The sequence below is a fragment of the Neophocaena asiaeorientalis genome, unplaced genomic scaffold (genome assembly GCF_003031525.2).
Source record: "Neophocaena asiaeorientalis asiaeorientalis breed wild unplaced genomic scaffold, Neophocaena_asiaeorientalis_V1.1 scaffold533, whole genome shotgun sequence".
Classification (NCBI taxonomy): Eukaryota; Metazoa; Chordata; class Mammalia; order Artiodactyla; family Phocoenidae; genus Neophocaena; species Neophocaena asiaeorientalis.
This window is the reverse complement of record NW_020172671.1, coordinates 1,888,044-1,904,083: the sequence shown is the minus strand read 5'-3', so window position 1 is coordinate 1,904,083 and position 16,040 is coordinate 1,888,044. Positions and strand designations below refer to the sequence as shown.

The window sequence follows — 16,040 nt, the reverse complement described above, 5'->3', positions numbered from 1 at the left end:
GGATTTTCGTGGCATAAAGATTGTTTCCTCAAAAGGTGAAAATCTATATTTAATCAAATGTTGAAAAAGTTTAATATTTTTCCTGGTAAGCAGACTAAAATTATTTAAATTTTGTCATATTTCCCACTAGATATTTCAGGAAAAAATACCTACTTTATTTTAAAAACTCAGGAATTATTAGTGGGTAAGAATCTGTAAAAAAAGTCTTTATTTATTATTATTATTTTTTGGTCACACCATGCAGCTTGTGGGATCTTAGTTCCCCAACCAGGGATTGAACCTGGGCCACCACAGTGAAAGTGATGAGTCCTAACCACTGGACCACTAGGGAATTCCTCAAAAATGTCTTTATTTTTAAAGTAATTGATATAAAAATCACCTAGAAACACTCCTGACACATCAGAGGCATAAAATAGGTATGTGATAAATAATTGTTTTAATTAATGAAAATAATTATATTTTGAAAACATTTGTTTTCAAATGCATAACAAATACTCAGTATAATACTAAATGAAAACAATATTTTTCCACTCAGTTTTACCTTTTTGAAAAGAAAATCCTTCTAGAAAAATCCTCTTAAGCAAAGTTCTGTTTGTCAAGTTCTATTTGGTATTCTTTTGGTCTGTTTAATTTTTTCATTATTTACTTATGAAAAGTTTCAAAAATGCATAAAAATTGATATAATAGTACAATGAAAATTCATATATAATCAGTATTTTCTTTAAGAAAAGGGTTGGGGGACTTCTCTTGTGGCCCAGTGGTTAAGACTCCATGCTTCCAATTCAGGGGGCGCAGGTTTGATCCCTGGTCTGGGAACTAAGATCCCACATGCCATGCAGCACGGCCATAAAAATAAGTAAAAATAAATAAATAAATAAAAGGTTGTGCTCTTCGCTCAAATCTAGTTTTAAGGGAATTCCCTGGTGGCTCAGTGGTTAAGACTACACACTTCCAATGCAGGGGGCACAGGTTCCATCCCTGGTTAGGGAAGTAAGATCCCACAAGCAGTGCAGTGCAGCCAAAAAATAAAAAAAAATTAAAAATCTAGTACTAATACTTAATAAATTGATTCAAGTTCCATGTTTAATAGATGGTATTTCTTCTTGGGCTTACGACAGGAAAACTGCCCCTGAAAACAACAATTTTTAAGAATAGAGTTTACAGATTGACTTGCTGAATTATTTAAACACCTCCATTCCGAAAAATAAATATAATTTACTAAGACCAAAAATTAACTAATAAGATCCAAGGTTAAGTACTGGCAACTCCCAGGAGCTCCTGGGTAGACAGTAGTGACAATGGCAGACAAGCACACCTCCCTTCTGCTACTCTAAAGCAGCACAGCAATTGGCTAGGGCGGCAATGTGTGTAGCATTGGTGTCAGCGTTTTTTTTTTCAGGCTGAAACCTAAGCTTTGGGTTCAAGCCATGTGGGAAGTTGTGACACTCAGCTTCACTCCAGCTAAAATGAAGTTCCTGGGCTTCCCTGGTGGCACAGTGGTTGAGAGTCCACCTGCTGATGCAGGGGACACGGGTTCGTGCCCCATTCCGGGAAGATCCCACATGCCTCGGAGCTGCTGGGCCCGTGAGCCATGGCCGCTAAGGCTGTGCGTCTGGAGCCTGTGCTCTGCAACGGGAGAGACCATAGCAGTGAGAGGACCGCATACCGCAAAAAAAAAAAAAAAAAAAGATGAAGTTCCCAATGCCAGTGTATTAATAGCGTTAATTAATGTAAAATTTGTTTAAAATTTTTGATGTAATTTTTTTTTCACATCATGGCTCAAACAGGAGGCCTCTTTCAGCTAACGACACTGACTGTTTCTAAAATTCAGAATATGGTTTGGAAATTGCAGTAATGTTTTGATCAGTGATCTATACTACAGCTTGGATTATTTGCTAAGATATTTTATCATATATAAGATAGGAATAAATTAATATTATTTTATATTAATAAATTGATTAATATGTTACAGTCTTATAGTAGTTGGTAAATATTTTAATTATAACTTTTACATAAAAGTATGGAGAATTTGATGATAAATCTGCATTTTAAAGTAAATTAAATTACTTTAATGTTTTCAAAAAATTAATTTTCCCTGCTTGCTTATCCAACCTCACAATTCATTACAATTCAGTTTTTTTTTAAAAAAGATATTTCCTTACTACCACACACACCTCAGGCACTGCTGCCTTCATTCCACTGCAAGAAAGAATTTCTCTCATTCTACACACAGAACAACTAACAAATAACAAATAGACACCATTAGAAAAGAAGAGGCACAAATAAATATTGTTAGGAATGAAACATTCAAAAAATGTTATATACACCAGAGGTCTGGTCAAGTATTGAAATTTATCTTGAAAATTCTCTATTTCCAATATTGTACCCAATACTTTTCACAATAACATAGGTAGAAAGAATTGATTATTCATCAAACAATTGCAGAATACCTTCTATATTCCATAAAGTAAATACTAAGACTGGGGTTATACAGAATAAAATCAAAACCTGACTTCAGGAAATTAATAAGTCTGCAAATGAGAAACAAACATGTATGTCAATAATAGTGAAATATATGATAACAATGGCAAGAGAAGTAAGCAGAGATTATGGTGTAATCCCAAAGGAAATATCAGCTAATTCTCCCAGAGGGATTCAGAAAAAATGTTAAATAGAGGCATATACCTAAAATGAATCTTGAAAATTGATTATGTGTCTGTATGGTAGGAAATAAATGAAAGGTCTTCTAGGCTGATGAAGAAGCCTGAGGAAATCACAGAGGTGTGCAATATGACAGGTAGTGTCCGAGGGTAGTTATGTGATTATTATATCAATTAAAACTTAATAACTAAGCCAGTGATTATCTTGATATCCTTATAAATTAATGTATAAGAGAATCATTTGTAACTGTATACGCTGTATGATCATTTTATACCCACTGGAAAATTTTATAACTCATAGTACTTCATGAAATGAATTACTTATGATACAAATAATTCTGTAATTAAGAAGACATCTTAGGTACTTAGTTAGTAAAAGTGCCTCAAATTCAAACAAATATAAGACTCTTTCTAAAGATAGTATCAACCAAACCATCCATTAGAAGCATTATTCATGGAAAAGAGTACAGTCATCTAGTAGAAGAGAAAATATACTTGATAATCTTATAAACTATTAAATTTAATAGAAAAATATAAGAATTCACCAGCAGAGAAAGCATCAAGTTTGTTAAAGTTTTTGTTCAGTCAAGATTAGACAATCAAACTCTATATTCTCTAGTTATATGATTTGGCCCAGTGTCCAAAAAATGACCCAAAAAGATATGCAACTGGGAATTCTAAATCCAAGTTCAATATAGTTTTTTATATACAACATTGCCTTCTCAATGTCCCAGAGGATTTGCATAGTTTTGTGCAATGCTATTACTCCACAATATGGTGTCTCAACTGGATTTGCCCTCCAATTAATAATTACTTCATAGGCTCTATCTTATTACGCCAGCTCCAATTCAGAACCTATTTATGTTGTATCATTCACATGTAATCTCATTTCTATTTGTATTATAAAGAGATGTAATAGACTAGATGTAATAGACTAACTCATTGCAAGATACTAAGGATTAATAGCTAAAGAACACAAATGAGCACACATTCCAGCCATACTTGTATGTCACAGATCATTCAAAGTAAATGTCTACATAATTTTGATTAACATAATAAGCATGTTACATCTAAAACTGAGTTTCTGTCTTCTTTAGTAGATATAAGGATCTCTAGGTTTTATTGTGGTTACTTTGATATTTTCCTATTACTTACAAAAAAAATTGATTGGGCAAATCCAATAATTTGCCTATATTGAAGTGGCTTATATATTGCCAATGGGACTGTGAGACAAAGTTGTAGTGGCTTATATATTGCCTATGGGACTCTGAGGCAAAGTCCTAGTGTGTGTAGTTTTTAGAACTATTTAAACTTATTTACACAATTTCTACTTCATGTCCCTTTTCCTCTGGCCTGCCAACCAGAAAGTACTGACCTCGAACTGAAACTTCTGGATCTAAGGATCAGAACATGTGAGATAAATAGCAACCATTAAAATCTATCCCATGTATTCCACTGCCCTGGTATTTTCTAATGGAAAATTCAAAGTTTTAAGGAATAGAAGTGTTAGGCATCTTAAGTACTTTTGAAGTATTCATTTATTAGGTAGTCTCTCTTCCTTCAAATAATAGTAGACACTATTCCTTTTTAAATATTGCATGCTAGTTTAATAAGTGACAAGGACTGTGATATGTAGTTTATACACACAAAAGATCCCTTTGTGAGGTGTAATCTATGTAGATAAGGAAATGATGGCTTCAGTGGGTTTGATGGCATGTATGTCCAAGGTCATTCATATTATGAGTAGCAGCAATTTCAACCAGCCTGTTTTCAAAGGCCAGGAGTTTAATTAATATTGGATTGGCCAAAAAATTCTTGCGGGTTTTTCCATAAGATGTTACAGAAAGCTCCGAATGAACTTTTTGACCAACCCAATTTATGTATGCTTGCTTCAATTATATTACTGTCACTAACTCAGTCAAGATAGCAGATCCCACTGCCTATTCTGTAGCAAGCAGCACTTTCTGACTTTTGTGAAACTATATCCCTTTATTTAGAGTCTTAATTGTTTTATCATGGGGTCTGCAGAGCACCAGAGAGAATAGTCATCTGAAAACATATTTAAAGCACCCTAAATAAGAGACTCTGCTTTTAGTGTTGTAAATGTGTGTAACATATCAAAACAGTAGCTTTATAATAATTATAACCAAAACAACAATATAACTTTAGCTATGCCATGGATAATTTTGTATGTAACACTTTAATCTCAATTACTCCATGAAACAAATGTTATTATCCCTCTGTTACAGATAAAGATATTTTTCTAAGGTTACCATTACAATCATGGAAGTTCAATGGCTCAAAGACTTCATAATACTTTCAGCCAAAGCAGAGAAAACTTTCCTTTTCTAGAGCAATGTACTGAGTTGAGATTTTCTTAATATTTTCTGTTCCCTAATTTACATTTATCTAAACTGTCAGTTGAAAAGATATTAAAATTCCATAATATATAAATTCCAAAATATAATATAATTTATTTTTTTTCACTCAATGAATGAATGTGTTCACTTTTCAGAAATTGAGTTTCTTCTTCTTTTCTTTCTTTGTAAAAATAATTGTGGTGCATGAACCTTTTACTGTTTGGCCAGGAGATACTCTCCCCTGCCTTTTTTCCTGTTTGGCTTAGTCAGGAGTTTGGATACATGTTCCTGTTCAATGAATCAATGACTTAAGGCATTTGTGGTTTGTGTAAATGTGGTTGTGCTCTTGCGCTTTATAATAAACCCTAAGGATTTTAAGTACAGGCGCAAAAAGCAGTAAGATGCATTTTATTTTATATGATTTCTCTACCAGAAGTAATCAAGTATAAGACCCAAATAAAAAAATAACATCCAAAACACAATTATTTTTTGCTGAAGCTCTGTGGAGAGAAACTTAAATTTTGATGAACCTCTGAAAAGATGTTTAAGTCAGTGATTTCTGAATTTATTTTGAGGAATCTTGAAATACAGCAGCTACAGATATAGTTTTTGTCATGTAGGTAAGACTTGAGCCAATATTCTCCTAATATTGGGGAAAATATATCTTCATCCAAAGCTATGTTCAATATCCCTTAAAAATATAACATAACAAAGTATTTCTAGTGAGTGAGGACATTGATATGTGTGTTTTACACAATGGTGTACACTCAATTCTATATTATATAAACTTTTTAAGAATACAACAAATTATGTGATAAAATCAACAGTTCAACAGTCCAATTGTCTGTTACCTCAATAATTAAATGTCTACCTATTCCAAACCAGTTTGAAGATAACTGTACACTGATTATTAGAATCTTAATGATTAAGAGATGTCACTTTATTCGGAGTGTGAGGTCCAGGAAATAACAATTATATTATTCTAACTTGCCTTTGTTAAGAATAAGATACAAGTAAAATCTCACATAATTTAATTGTAAGTAACAGGATAAAGTAGTGAATTATCAAGTAATTCCAACTGAATATAAGATGATGTTGGGTGAGTTAGACTCAGTATACCTGGGAGTTTTGTTCTCATAGAGAAATTATCTGAGAAACTAATTAAATAAAGTCACTCTTGAAGACACAGTATCACTAATCTTTATTGTACTTCACTCAGGAAAAGTCACTTAATTTGATAAATTTAGTCTAATAATAGCACTCATGCAGACTATTTAAGAATTATGTATTTTACTAGAAGTAATAGATCTTCATTAAAATAATGGTTCTTTAATTCAATTATGGAAATCACAATTATCTAAATGTTTAATTTGTGGAAGAAAGAGGTTATCATTTCCCAATTATTTTTCTTTGACCACACAAAATCTTTATATTGGTCCTAAGAGATTTTTTATTCCATTTTCTAAACGACCTTGCATTTTAATTATATTCTGGCACTATAACAATTGAATAAGTCAAATTTCATTTATTTAAAATCACTATGGGTTTACTTAAATTGTGTTTGTATTATAATACATTACATTATAATATAATTTGTAATGATTCTTACAAATATGTTTCACGTGGAACTATAACTTAATGAATTGCCACCAAAATTATAAAAGGGGAGAGAAAAATCTATCAATTTTTAGTCCAAGTAATGGAGTGAAGGTAGTGGAGAGGAGAATCCTGACTTGCCAAATTTAGCAGTTCCAAACCAGAAATGCCCTCTATTATCATTTAAGATTATTACACTGAATGTTGTATATTTTATTAAAGATCTAGGACATATCTTTCTAATATAATTTTTATGATAATGGATATTTTCTATATCTGCACTGCTCAGTACAGTAATCACTAGCCACAATGTGGCTACTGAGACCTTAAAATGTGGCTAGTGGGCTTCCCTGGTGGCGCAGTGGTTGAGAGTCTGCCTGCCGATGCAGGGGACGCGGGTTCGTGCCCCAGTCCGGGAAGATCCCACATGCCGCGGAGCGGCTGGGCCCGTGAGCCATGGCCGCTGAGCCTGCGCGTCCGGAACCTGTGCTCCGCAACGGGAGAGGCCACAGCAGTGAGAGACCCACGTACTGCAAAAAAGAAAAAAAAATGTGGCTAGTGGTACAAACAGGTCTTTTGACCATATGTTACATCTTAAATTATGGAGTTTCTTCCTTCTACTTGTACTCTCTGCACAGTTTATCTGCTGATATATCTGAGTCAATCTTGAAGAAAACATGAAATATATTAGGAATTTCAGTTGTGTACCTTGTGTAGGATTGCAGTATAACTGCTTGGTAAAAGCATATGCACATATTTGGAATACGGAATTAGCCTTTGACTTATATCATTGTTGACTTTCTTCTTATGGATTGTGTTACACACCCATAAAATTGGGATTCTGTTTTTCTTTTCTTGTCTAAGACTCCATTTTCTTTTGCAACTGTAAGATACCCTTGAACCCCACTTGACTGAACACCTATCTTATAGTGATTAAATTTGTCCTGCATTATAGTCACTGACTGAGACTCTGTACTGAGTAACAACACTTCTAGATGGGAATTCCCTGGTGGTCCAGTGGTTAGGACTCTGTGCTTTCACTGCCGTAGGCAAAACACAATTCTACATATAAAAAATATTTCCGGGAATACACTACCTGGACTATTTTCTCCTCAGTTCTTCTTCTTTTTTTTTTTTTTTTTTTTTGCTAGATTATATCCTTCTTTCTAGTGAAATGCTTACTGTGTTAGAAAACATGTCATCATAATGCTTAAATTCTGCCAGAAGAGCCAATGTTTAATTTTTTAAGCCAGTATAATTTCATATTCTAGCTTCCTGTTTCTTTGCACTGAGCTGTATACTGAAATTTAACATGCTCAAAACAGAGTCAGTGCCTCATGCCACTTCTGTAATTTTTAAGAGCTTAAAACATTAGTTGAAATGGAGCTGATGTATTCAGCTTCCCATATAAACAAATTTCAAGTTTATGGGGAAATAACAATTTAATTTAATAAAGATATTACTAATTGAAATAAAAGTATTATGACCCTTTTATGTGGAAATTAAACATGTCAAAAACCTATTGAAAAAGGGTGATGGGTGAAATGAAAATTAAAGTAACAGAATTCTGTTCAACATCATAGTGGCATGAGACACTCCCTTTGTCTCTCTCCTTCAATCTGTAACCAGTAAAACTTTTATAACTCAACAAAAATTCCTCTATTCAATACACCAGGATGCAGGAGAGTTCCACACATCTGTGCACCTAAAGGTGGGTGGACTGGAACACATAGAAGAGGTGGAACTGGTGAACAACATAGGCAGTGCATACAATCCTGGACCCCCAGCCATGACAGCTGAGCCCACAACCCTAGAAAACCCAGCAGCATCAGGGGAGGTGGCACAAATGACTCCAGCCTCCTGGCCACAGTGGTGCTGATGGCCACAGAGAAATGGGAAGCAGTGGGACCTGCAACCCCATCCCCCTCCCTGCAGAGGCACCCACCACTCCAACTTCCCCCCCTGCAGTGGTGGCACTGTAAACCTGACAACGCCAGGTGTGGCAGATGTGCCTGTGACACCTAACTCCCTGCAAGCCTCCTCCAACCTCTTCCTCACCCACCCAAGGCAGTGGAGCCCACAACCCATGGATGACTCCATTAGAAAGGCAACATAATGATAATGAGTATAACAGAAGGAGAGGAGAGAAATAAGGGAGCAGAGAGAGTATTTAAAGAAACAATAGATGAGAACTTCCCAAACTTTTATCCAGGAACTTGGATAAAAGTTCATGAAGGTAACAGAACACCTAATTACCCCAATGCAAAAGGACCTTCTCTAAGATACATTATAATAAAATTGTCAAAATTCAATGAAAAAGAGAATTTTAAAGGCAGCTGAGTTAAAAAGAAGGCAACATACAAAGGAACCCCCATTAGGCTATCAGCAGATTTCTCAGCAAACTCTACAGGCCAGGAGAGAATGGAATGACATTCTCAAAATACTGAAAGATAAAAACTGTTAGCCAAGAATACCCTATCCAGCAAAGTTATCATCCAGATATAAAGGAAAAATAAAAGGTTTCCCAGACAAACAAAAGCTGAGGGAGCTCATCACCACTAGACCTGCCTTACCAGAAATGTTGAAAGAAACTCTTTTACCTGAAACAAAAAGAAAAAAATTCATAAAACTTTGAGTAAGGTGATAAAAAGATAGAATCAGAAAATTGTAACTCTATATCAGAATATGTTGTTAAACATTTCATTATAGTTAAAGATTAAAGGGAAAAAAAGCAGTAAAAAAAGCTATAGCTATTTCAATTTGGTAACAAACTCAGAACATAAAAAGGGATAATTTGAGACAACAAAACATAAAAGGGGAAGAGTAAAATGATGGAACTTGTATAGGCAAATTAATAAAAAGTCCAGAAAAAAAAAGGACTTTTATCTCTGAGACGTTTTATGCAAACCTCGTGGTAACCACACACAAAAAAAATCTAAAGTAGTAACAAAATAACATTAAAAAAAAGAACTGAGAAAAGCATCATATAAAACCACCAAACTAAAATTGCAGACAGAAGCACAAAGAAAAAGAAACTGTGGAGATCTAAAGCAACCAGTAAACAAAAGATAAGATAGCAGTACTAAGTCCTCATTTATCAATAATGACCCTAAATATAAATGGATTGAATTCACCAATCAAAATACAATGAGAGGATGGATGGATTAAAAAAAAAAAAGAGAGACCTAAATATGCTGCCTTCAGGAGACTCATCTCAAGACAAACATAAGCTCAAAGTGAAGGGATGGAAGATGATACGCCAAGAAAATGATAGCCGAAAGAAAGTAAGTATTAGCCTTACTCACATCAGACAAAATAGACTTAAGCCAAAAAAAGGTAACAAGATACAAAAATGATCATCATATGATGATAAGGGGGACAATTCATCAAGAAAACATAATTGTTTTTAATGTACGTGCACCTACATATGAACACCAAAATATTTAAGGTGATTATTAACAGACCTAAATGGAGACATTGAAAACAACACAATAATAGTAGGGGACTTTAACATCACAGCCTTAAATGAAACATTAGACCAGATGGACTTAATATATTTATATAGGACGTTCCAGCCAAATGCAGTAGAATGCACGTTTTTCTCAAATGCATATGGAATATTCTCAAGGGTAGATCATATATTGGGACACAAGTCTCAATAAACTTAAGAAGACTGAAATCATAGCAAGCATTTTCCAACCACAATTGTATGAAACTACAGATCAGTTATAAGAAGAAAGCTGGAAAAATCACAAATATATGGAGAGTAAACACATACTACTTAACAAGTATTGTATCAACAGAGAAATTAGGGAAATTTTTTAAATGCCTGAAGACAAATAAAAATTGAAATACAACATACCAAAATCTATGAGATGCAGCAAAAGGGTATTAAGAGGGAAGCAATACAAAAGAACAGACAAAAAAATCAATGAACAATCTCACCTTACACTTAAAGGAACTAGGAAAAGAAGAACAAACAAAGCCCAGGTCAGTAGTAAAAAAGTAAATAATAAAGATCAGAGTGGAAATAAATGAAATAGAGACTAAAAAGACAATAGAAAAATCAATGAAACTAAGAGCTGGTTTTTTTGAAAAGATAAACAAAATTGACAAATCTTTAGCTAGACTCACTTAGAAAAAAAGAGAGAGGGCTCAGATAAATAAAATCAGAAATGAAAGAGGAGAAATTACAATGGATACCACAGAAGTACAAAGGATTAAAACAGAATTCTATGAAAAGCTATAGGTCGATAAATTGGACAACCTAGAGGAAATGGATAAATTCTTAGAATCATCCAAGACTGAATCATGAAGAAATAGAAAATATGAATAGATCAGTCACTAATAAAGAGATTGAAACAGCAATCAAAACCTCCCAAAAAACAAAATTCCAGAACAGGATGACTTCAAAGGTGAATTCTACCAAATATTCAAAGAATTAACACCTATCCTTCTCAAATTATTCTGAAAAATTGAAAAGGACAGAATGCTTTCTAACTCATTTTATAAGGTCAAGATCATCCTGATACCAAAACCAGATAAGGACAACACAAAAGAAGAACAGTATAGGCCAATATCTCTGATGAATATGGATGCAAAATCCTCAACAAAATATTAGCAAACATAATACAACAATATATTAAAAGGATCATACACCATGATCAAGTGGGATTTATTCCAGAGATGCAAGAATGATTCAACATCCACAAATCAATCAATGTAATACACCACATTAACAAAATGAAAGATAAAATTTATATGATTGTCTCAATAGGTGCAGAAAAAACATTAGACAAGATTGAACACTCATTTATGATAAAAATTCTTAATAAAATCAGTGTAGAAGGACTATACCTCAAGACAATAAAGGCCAAATATGACAAATCCACAGCTAACACTGTACTCAATGGTGAAAAACTGAAAATTATCCCTCTAAGATCAGGAACAAGACAAGGACGCCCACTCTCACTACTCTTATTCAACATAGTATTGGAAATCTTAGCCATAAGCAATTAGTTGAGAAAAAGAAAAGGCATCCAAATTGGAAGAAAAACGGTCACTATTTGTGAATGACATGATTTTATGTGTACAAAATCCTAAAGACTCCACTAAAAAACTATTAGAAATAATAAAAATTATTAGAAATTATAAACAAGCAAAGTTCAAGGATACAAAATCAGTATACAAAAATCTGTTGCACCTCTGTACACTAACAATGAACTAGCAGAAAGAGAAGTTAAGAAAACAATCCCATTTACAATAGCAAAAAAAGAACATAATACCTAGGAATAAATTTAAAGGAGGAGATGAAAGACATTGAAACCTGTACATTGAAAACTCTAAGACATTTTTGAAAGAAACTGATGAAGACACAAAAAAATAGAAAGATATTTCATGCTCATGGATTGGAAGATTAACATTGTTAAAATGTCCATATTACCTACAGCAATATACAGATTCAATGCAATTCCTATCAAAATCCCAATGACATTTTTCACAGAAATAGAACCAAAAATCCTAAAATGTTTCTGGAACCACAGAAGACTCCAAATAGCCAAAACAATCCTGAGGAAAAATAACAAAGCAGGAGGCATCACATTCCCTGATTTCAAATTATACTACAAGGCTACAGAAATCCAAGCAGCATGATATTGGCAGAAAAAACAGACACACAGATCAATGGAACAGAATTGAGACTCCAGAAATAAACCCACACCTATATGGATAATTAATTACAACAAAGGAACAAAGTATATACAATGGAGAAAGAATAGTCTTTTCAATAAATGGTTTTGGGAAAACTGGACAGCCACATGCAAAAGAATGAAACTAGACCACTCTTTTATACCATGTACAAAAATCAACTTAAAATGGATTAAAGACTTGAATGTAGGAGCTGAAACCATAAAACCCCTAGAAGAGAACAAGGCCATATATTCCTTGACATCAGTCTTAGCAATATCTTTTTGGATATGTCTCCTCAGGCAAGGGAAACAAAAGCAAAATTAAACAAATGGGACGACATCAAACCAAAAATCTTCTGCATAGCAAAGGAAACCATCAACAAAACTAAAAGAAAGGGCTTCCCTGGTGGCGCAGTCGTTGAGAGTCCGCCTGCTGATGCAGGGGACACGGGTTCGTGCCCCGTCCCGTGAAGATCCCACATGCCGCGGAGAAGCTAGGCCTGTGAGACATGGCCACTGAGCCTGTGCGTCTGGAGCCTGTGCTCTGCAATGGGAGAGGCCACAGCAGTGAGAGGCCCGCGTACCGCAAAAAAAAAAAAAAGAAAAAAGAAAACCTACCAAGTGGGAGAAAAGATTTACAAATCATATGATAAGGGGTTAATTATAAACAGTTCATATAACTCAATATCAAGAAAACAAACAACCAATAAAAAAATGGGCAAATGATCTGAATCGACATTTTTCCGTTGCAATGGGAGAGGCCACAGCAGTGAGAGGCCCGCGTACCGCAAATGGGCAAATGATCTGAATCGACATTTTTCCAAAGAAGACATACAGATGATCAAGAGGCTGTTCTCCATTTTTGTACTTCACCCCTTCTTTTATAATTTAACTTAATGATATTTTTGATGAAAGTTAGTTTAGGTCTTCTATCTCACTTGAATTAAAATTGTGTAAGTTAGATTTACTGTTGGTACAGCAGAATGTTCTTACCAAATGTATCAATTTGAGTTTATTTAAAATGTCAAGTGCTCTAAGTAGATATAGCCAAATAACTCCATCAATGAATAGCCAGTCTTTATACCATACCAAATTATTTAAAAATAACTCTTTCTAAGTTAAAGATAATACAAAAGTGTGATTTCCACTTTTATTTACTCATTTTATAATCAAATGTAGTGTAGTAATAAAGCTCCCATTTCACCATCCACCCAATTCTCTGCCTCATTTTCTTCCTAGGTAAAACTCAGAAATGTTGATTGCTCTTAATGCTCCTTAATTTTCAATCATGATTTTATGTAATCTGGAGGAAAAGACAAGTGTACAATCAGTTTAAAATCCCTAAAATATTGTTCTATATCTTTAATTTCAAGTAGGCTCTGTGTCCCAATTCTACTATTTCTTTTAGAATTACTACCATATTCTCATGACAGAGCATAGAAAACTTACACCAATTGCTTACTTTTCTACAACACAGTAGTGACATTCAGAGATTGTGTTTACTTGCAACAGTAGCAAAAATAACTAAAAACTATTTACTGATGGGTTAGTATGTGACAGGCTGTGTGATAAATGCATTACATATGCTACTCCCTTACTCCTTCAAAGACCCCTATAAGGAATTGTTGCATAATTTGTTTTACAAGTTTGGCTTGCAAAAGATTTATATATATATACATACACACATATGTACATATATATATATACATATATATATGATATTTTTAAATTTCAAAGCTCACTATGAAAACTAATAATCAAAAAAATGGGGGCAAGATATTTTAGGAGATGCATTATCCTAGAAATATTCATGTGTCAAATAAGTACTTGAAAGTGGCTTAACATTATTAATTAAAGAAAAATGCAAATTAAAACCATAGGGAGATACCACTACATACCTATTACAATGTCTAAAATTAAAAAGATTGACCGTTGATGAGGATGTGGAGAAATTACAACTGTCATACACTGTTGGTGGGAATGTAAAATGGAACAACAACCTTGAAAAAATGTACGGCAGTTTCTTAGAAATTGAAGCTATACATACTATATGATCTTCCCACACCTCTCCTAAATATTGAACATATGTCCACACAAAGATTTATACATGAATGTGCATAGTAACTTTATTTATATTAGTCCCAAACTTGAAATAATGAAAAAAATTTAACAGATGAATAGACAAGTAAATTATACCATATACGTATAATGGAATTCGATTCATCAGGAAAAATAAGTGAACTATTGATACATGCAATGACATAGATGAATCATAAAACAATTATTCTGAGTTTTAGAAGCCAGACCAAAAAAAAAGAGATTATATATTTTAATCCCTTTTATATAAAAGTCTACAAAATGCAAACTAACCTATGTTGGTCTGCAGTAATACAGATCAATGGTTGTTGGGGGCAGGGCCAGAGAGGGTTGATGGAAGACTCTAAGAAGTATGAAGAAAATTTGCAAGTGATAGATATGTTAATTATCCTGATTGTGGTGATGGTTTTCTGATGTATATACATGTCAAAACACTTATCAAATTATGCACTCTAAATTTCAGCTTATTGCATGCCAATTACACCTTAATGAATCTGTTTTAAAATAAAGTACCTTTAAAAAAATTTTTTTATTGAAGTATAGTTGCTTTACAATGTTGTGCTATTTCCTGCTGAAAATAAGGTACCTTTTAAAATCTACTCACACAAAATCATTCTCTACATAAAATCACTGTTCTATGATACATAGGAGCAAAAATTGTGTTTGCTAAGAAAGGAAGAGGTGTGATAAAATTAATCATTTAAAATGTACATATCCTCTATTTTTATGAGAGAAGTAGGAGTTCACTTTTCAGACTTGTTTTTGATTTCTTGTTTGCCTGGTTTTGGATTGTTGCCTTTTTCTTTATTTTTTTAAGTTGAAGTTAATAATGATTTGAAGAAAAGAATTAATTTCTACCATTTATCCTCTTCAGAAACATGTATCTTCATGTTAGGTATTGTTCATCTTTACACTCAGTAGTCAATTATAATTTTACATTCTCTTCTGAGATGCATTAAAAGTTTGAATTATTTCATCTGTCACTGAATTTTTCAAGGGATTTTATATTAACCTCATTTGTTCTTCATGTACATTGTATCTTCAGGATGCCTTTGTATAAGTTTTCTGTTTCATTGCTGCTTTATATATATATATATTTACTTTTAATCTCAATATCATTTATGGCATACAGACTACAGTATACTGGCCAGAGGAAGTATGATACTTGGAGCCAAGATAAAGAAGTGAATGAAGGTTGGTGGTTACAAAAGAAATGTGACTAGAAGACAGTGATCAAGGAGGAAACTAGAATTAGAAATAAGAACAGACTGTGGTCATGTAGCAGAAGGTTCAAATTCAAGTCTGTGATGAGATCAGGAGTCAAATAAGTCGCCAGAGAGACAGACAGAGACAGGCAGACAGACAGGCATAGAGATAGAGACAGAGAGAATAGAGATACTATTTCATAAGAAACACTCTAAGGAGCCATCAGGATATAGGATCACAGAAGTTTAAAAGTTGAGAAAACGTGGGGAGTGAGGAAGTATACAAAAGTAAAATGCAAAGTAAAACTCATCCTTCTATCAGGAGATCTCTGCTTGAATAGGAATTTGCACATTTTGTGGACTAGTAATAGCAAAGCAGTGAGCGATGATGCGGAGATGACCAATGGATTAGCTTTGGTGTTTGTGTCATAGAAG

General features: G+C 33.6%; 1 non-coding gene across 1 annotated transcript; it reads right to left on the bottom strand.

Moving 5' to 3' along the window:
* Nucleotides 1–259: 259 nt before the first annotated feature.
* On the bottom strand, nt 260–331 carry TRNAE-UUC (transfer RNA glutamic acid (anticodon UUC)). The gene has a single exon. It is a non-coding gene; the product is annotated as a tRNA-Glu (tRNA).
* Nucleotides 332–16,040: the final 15,709 nt, after the last annotated feature.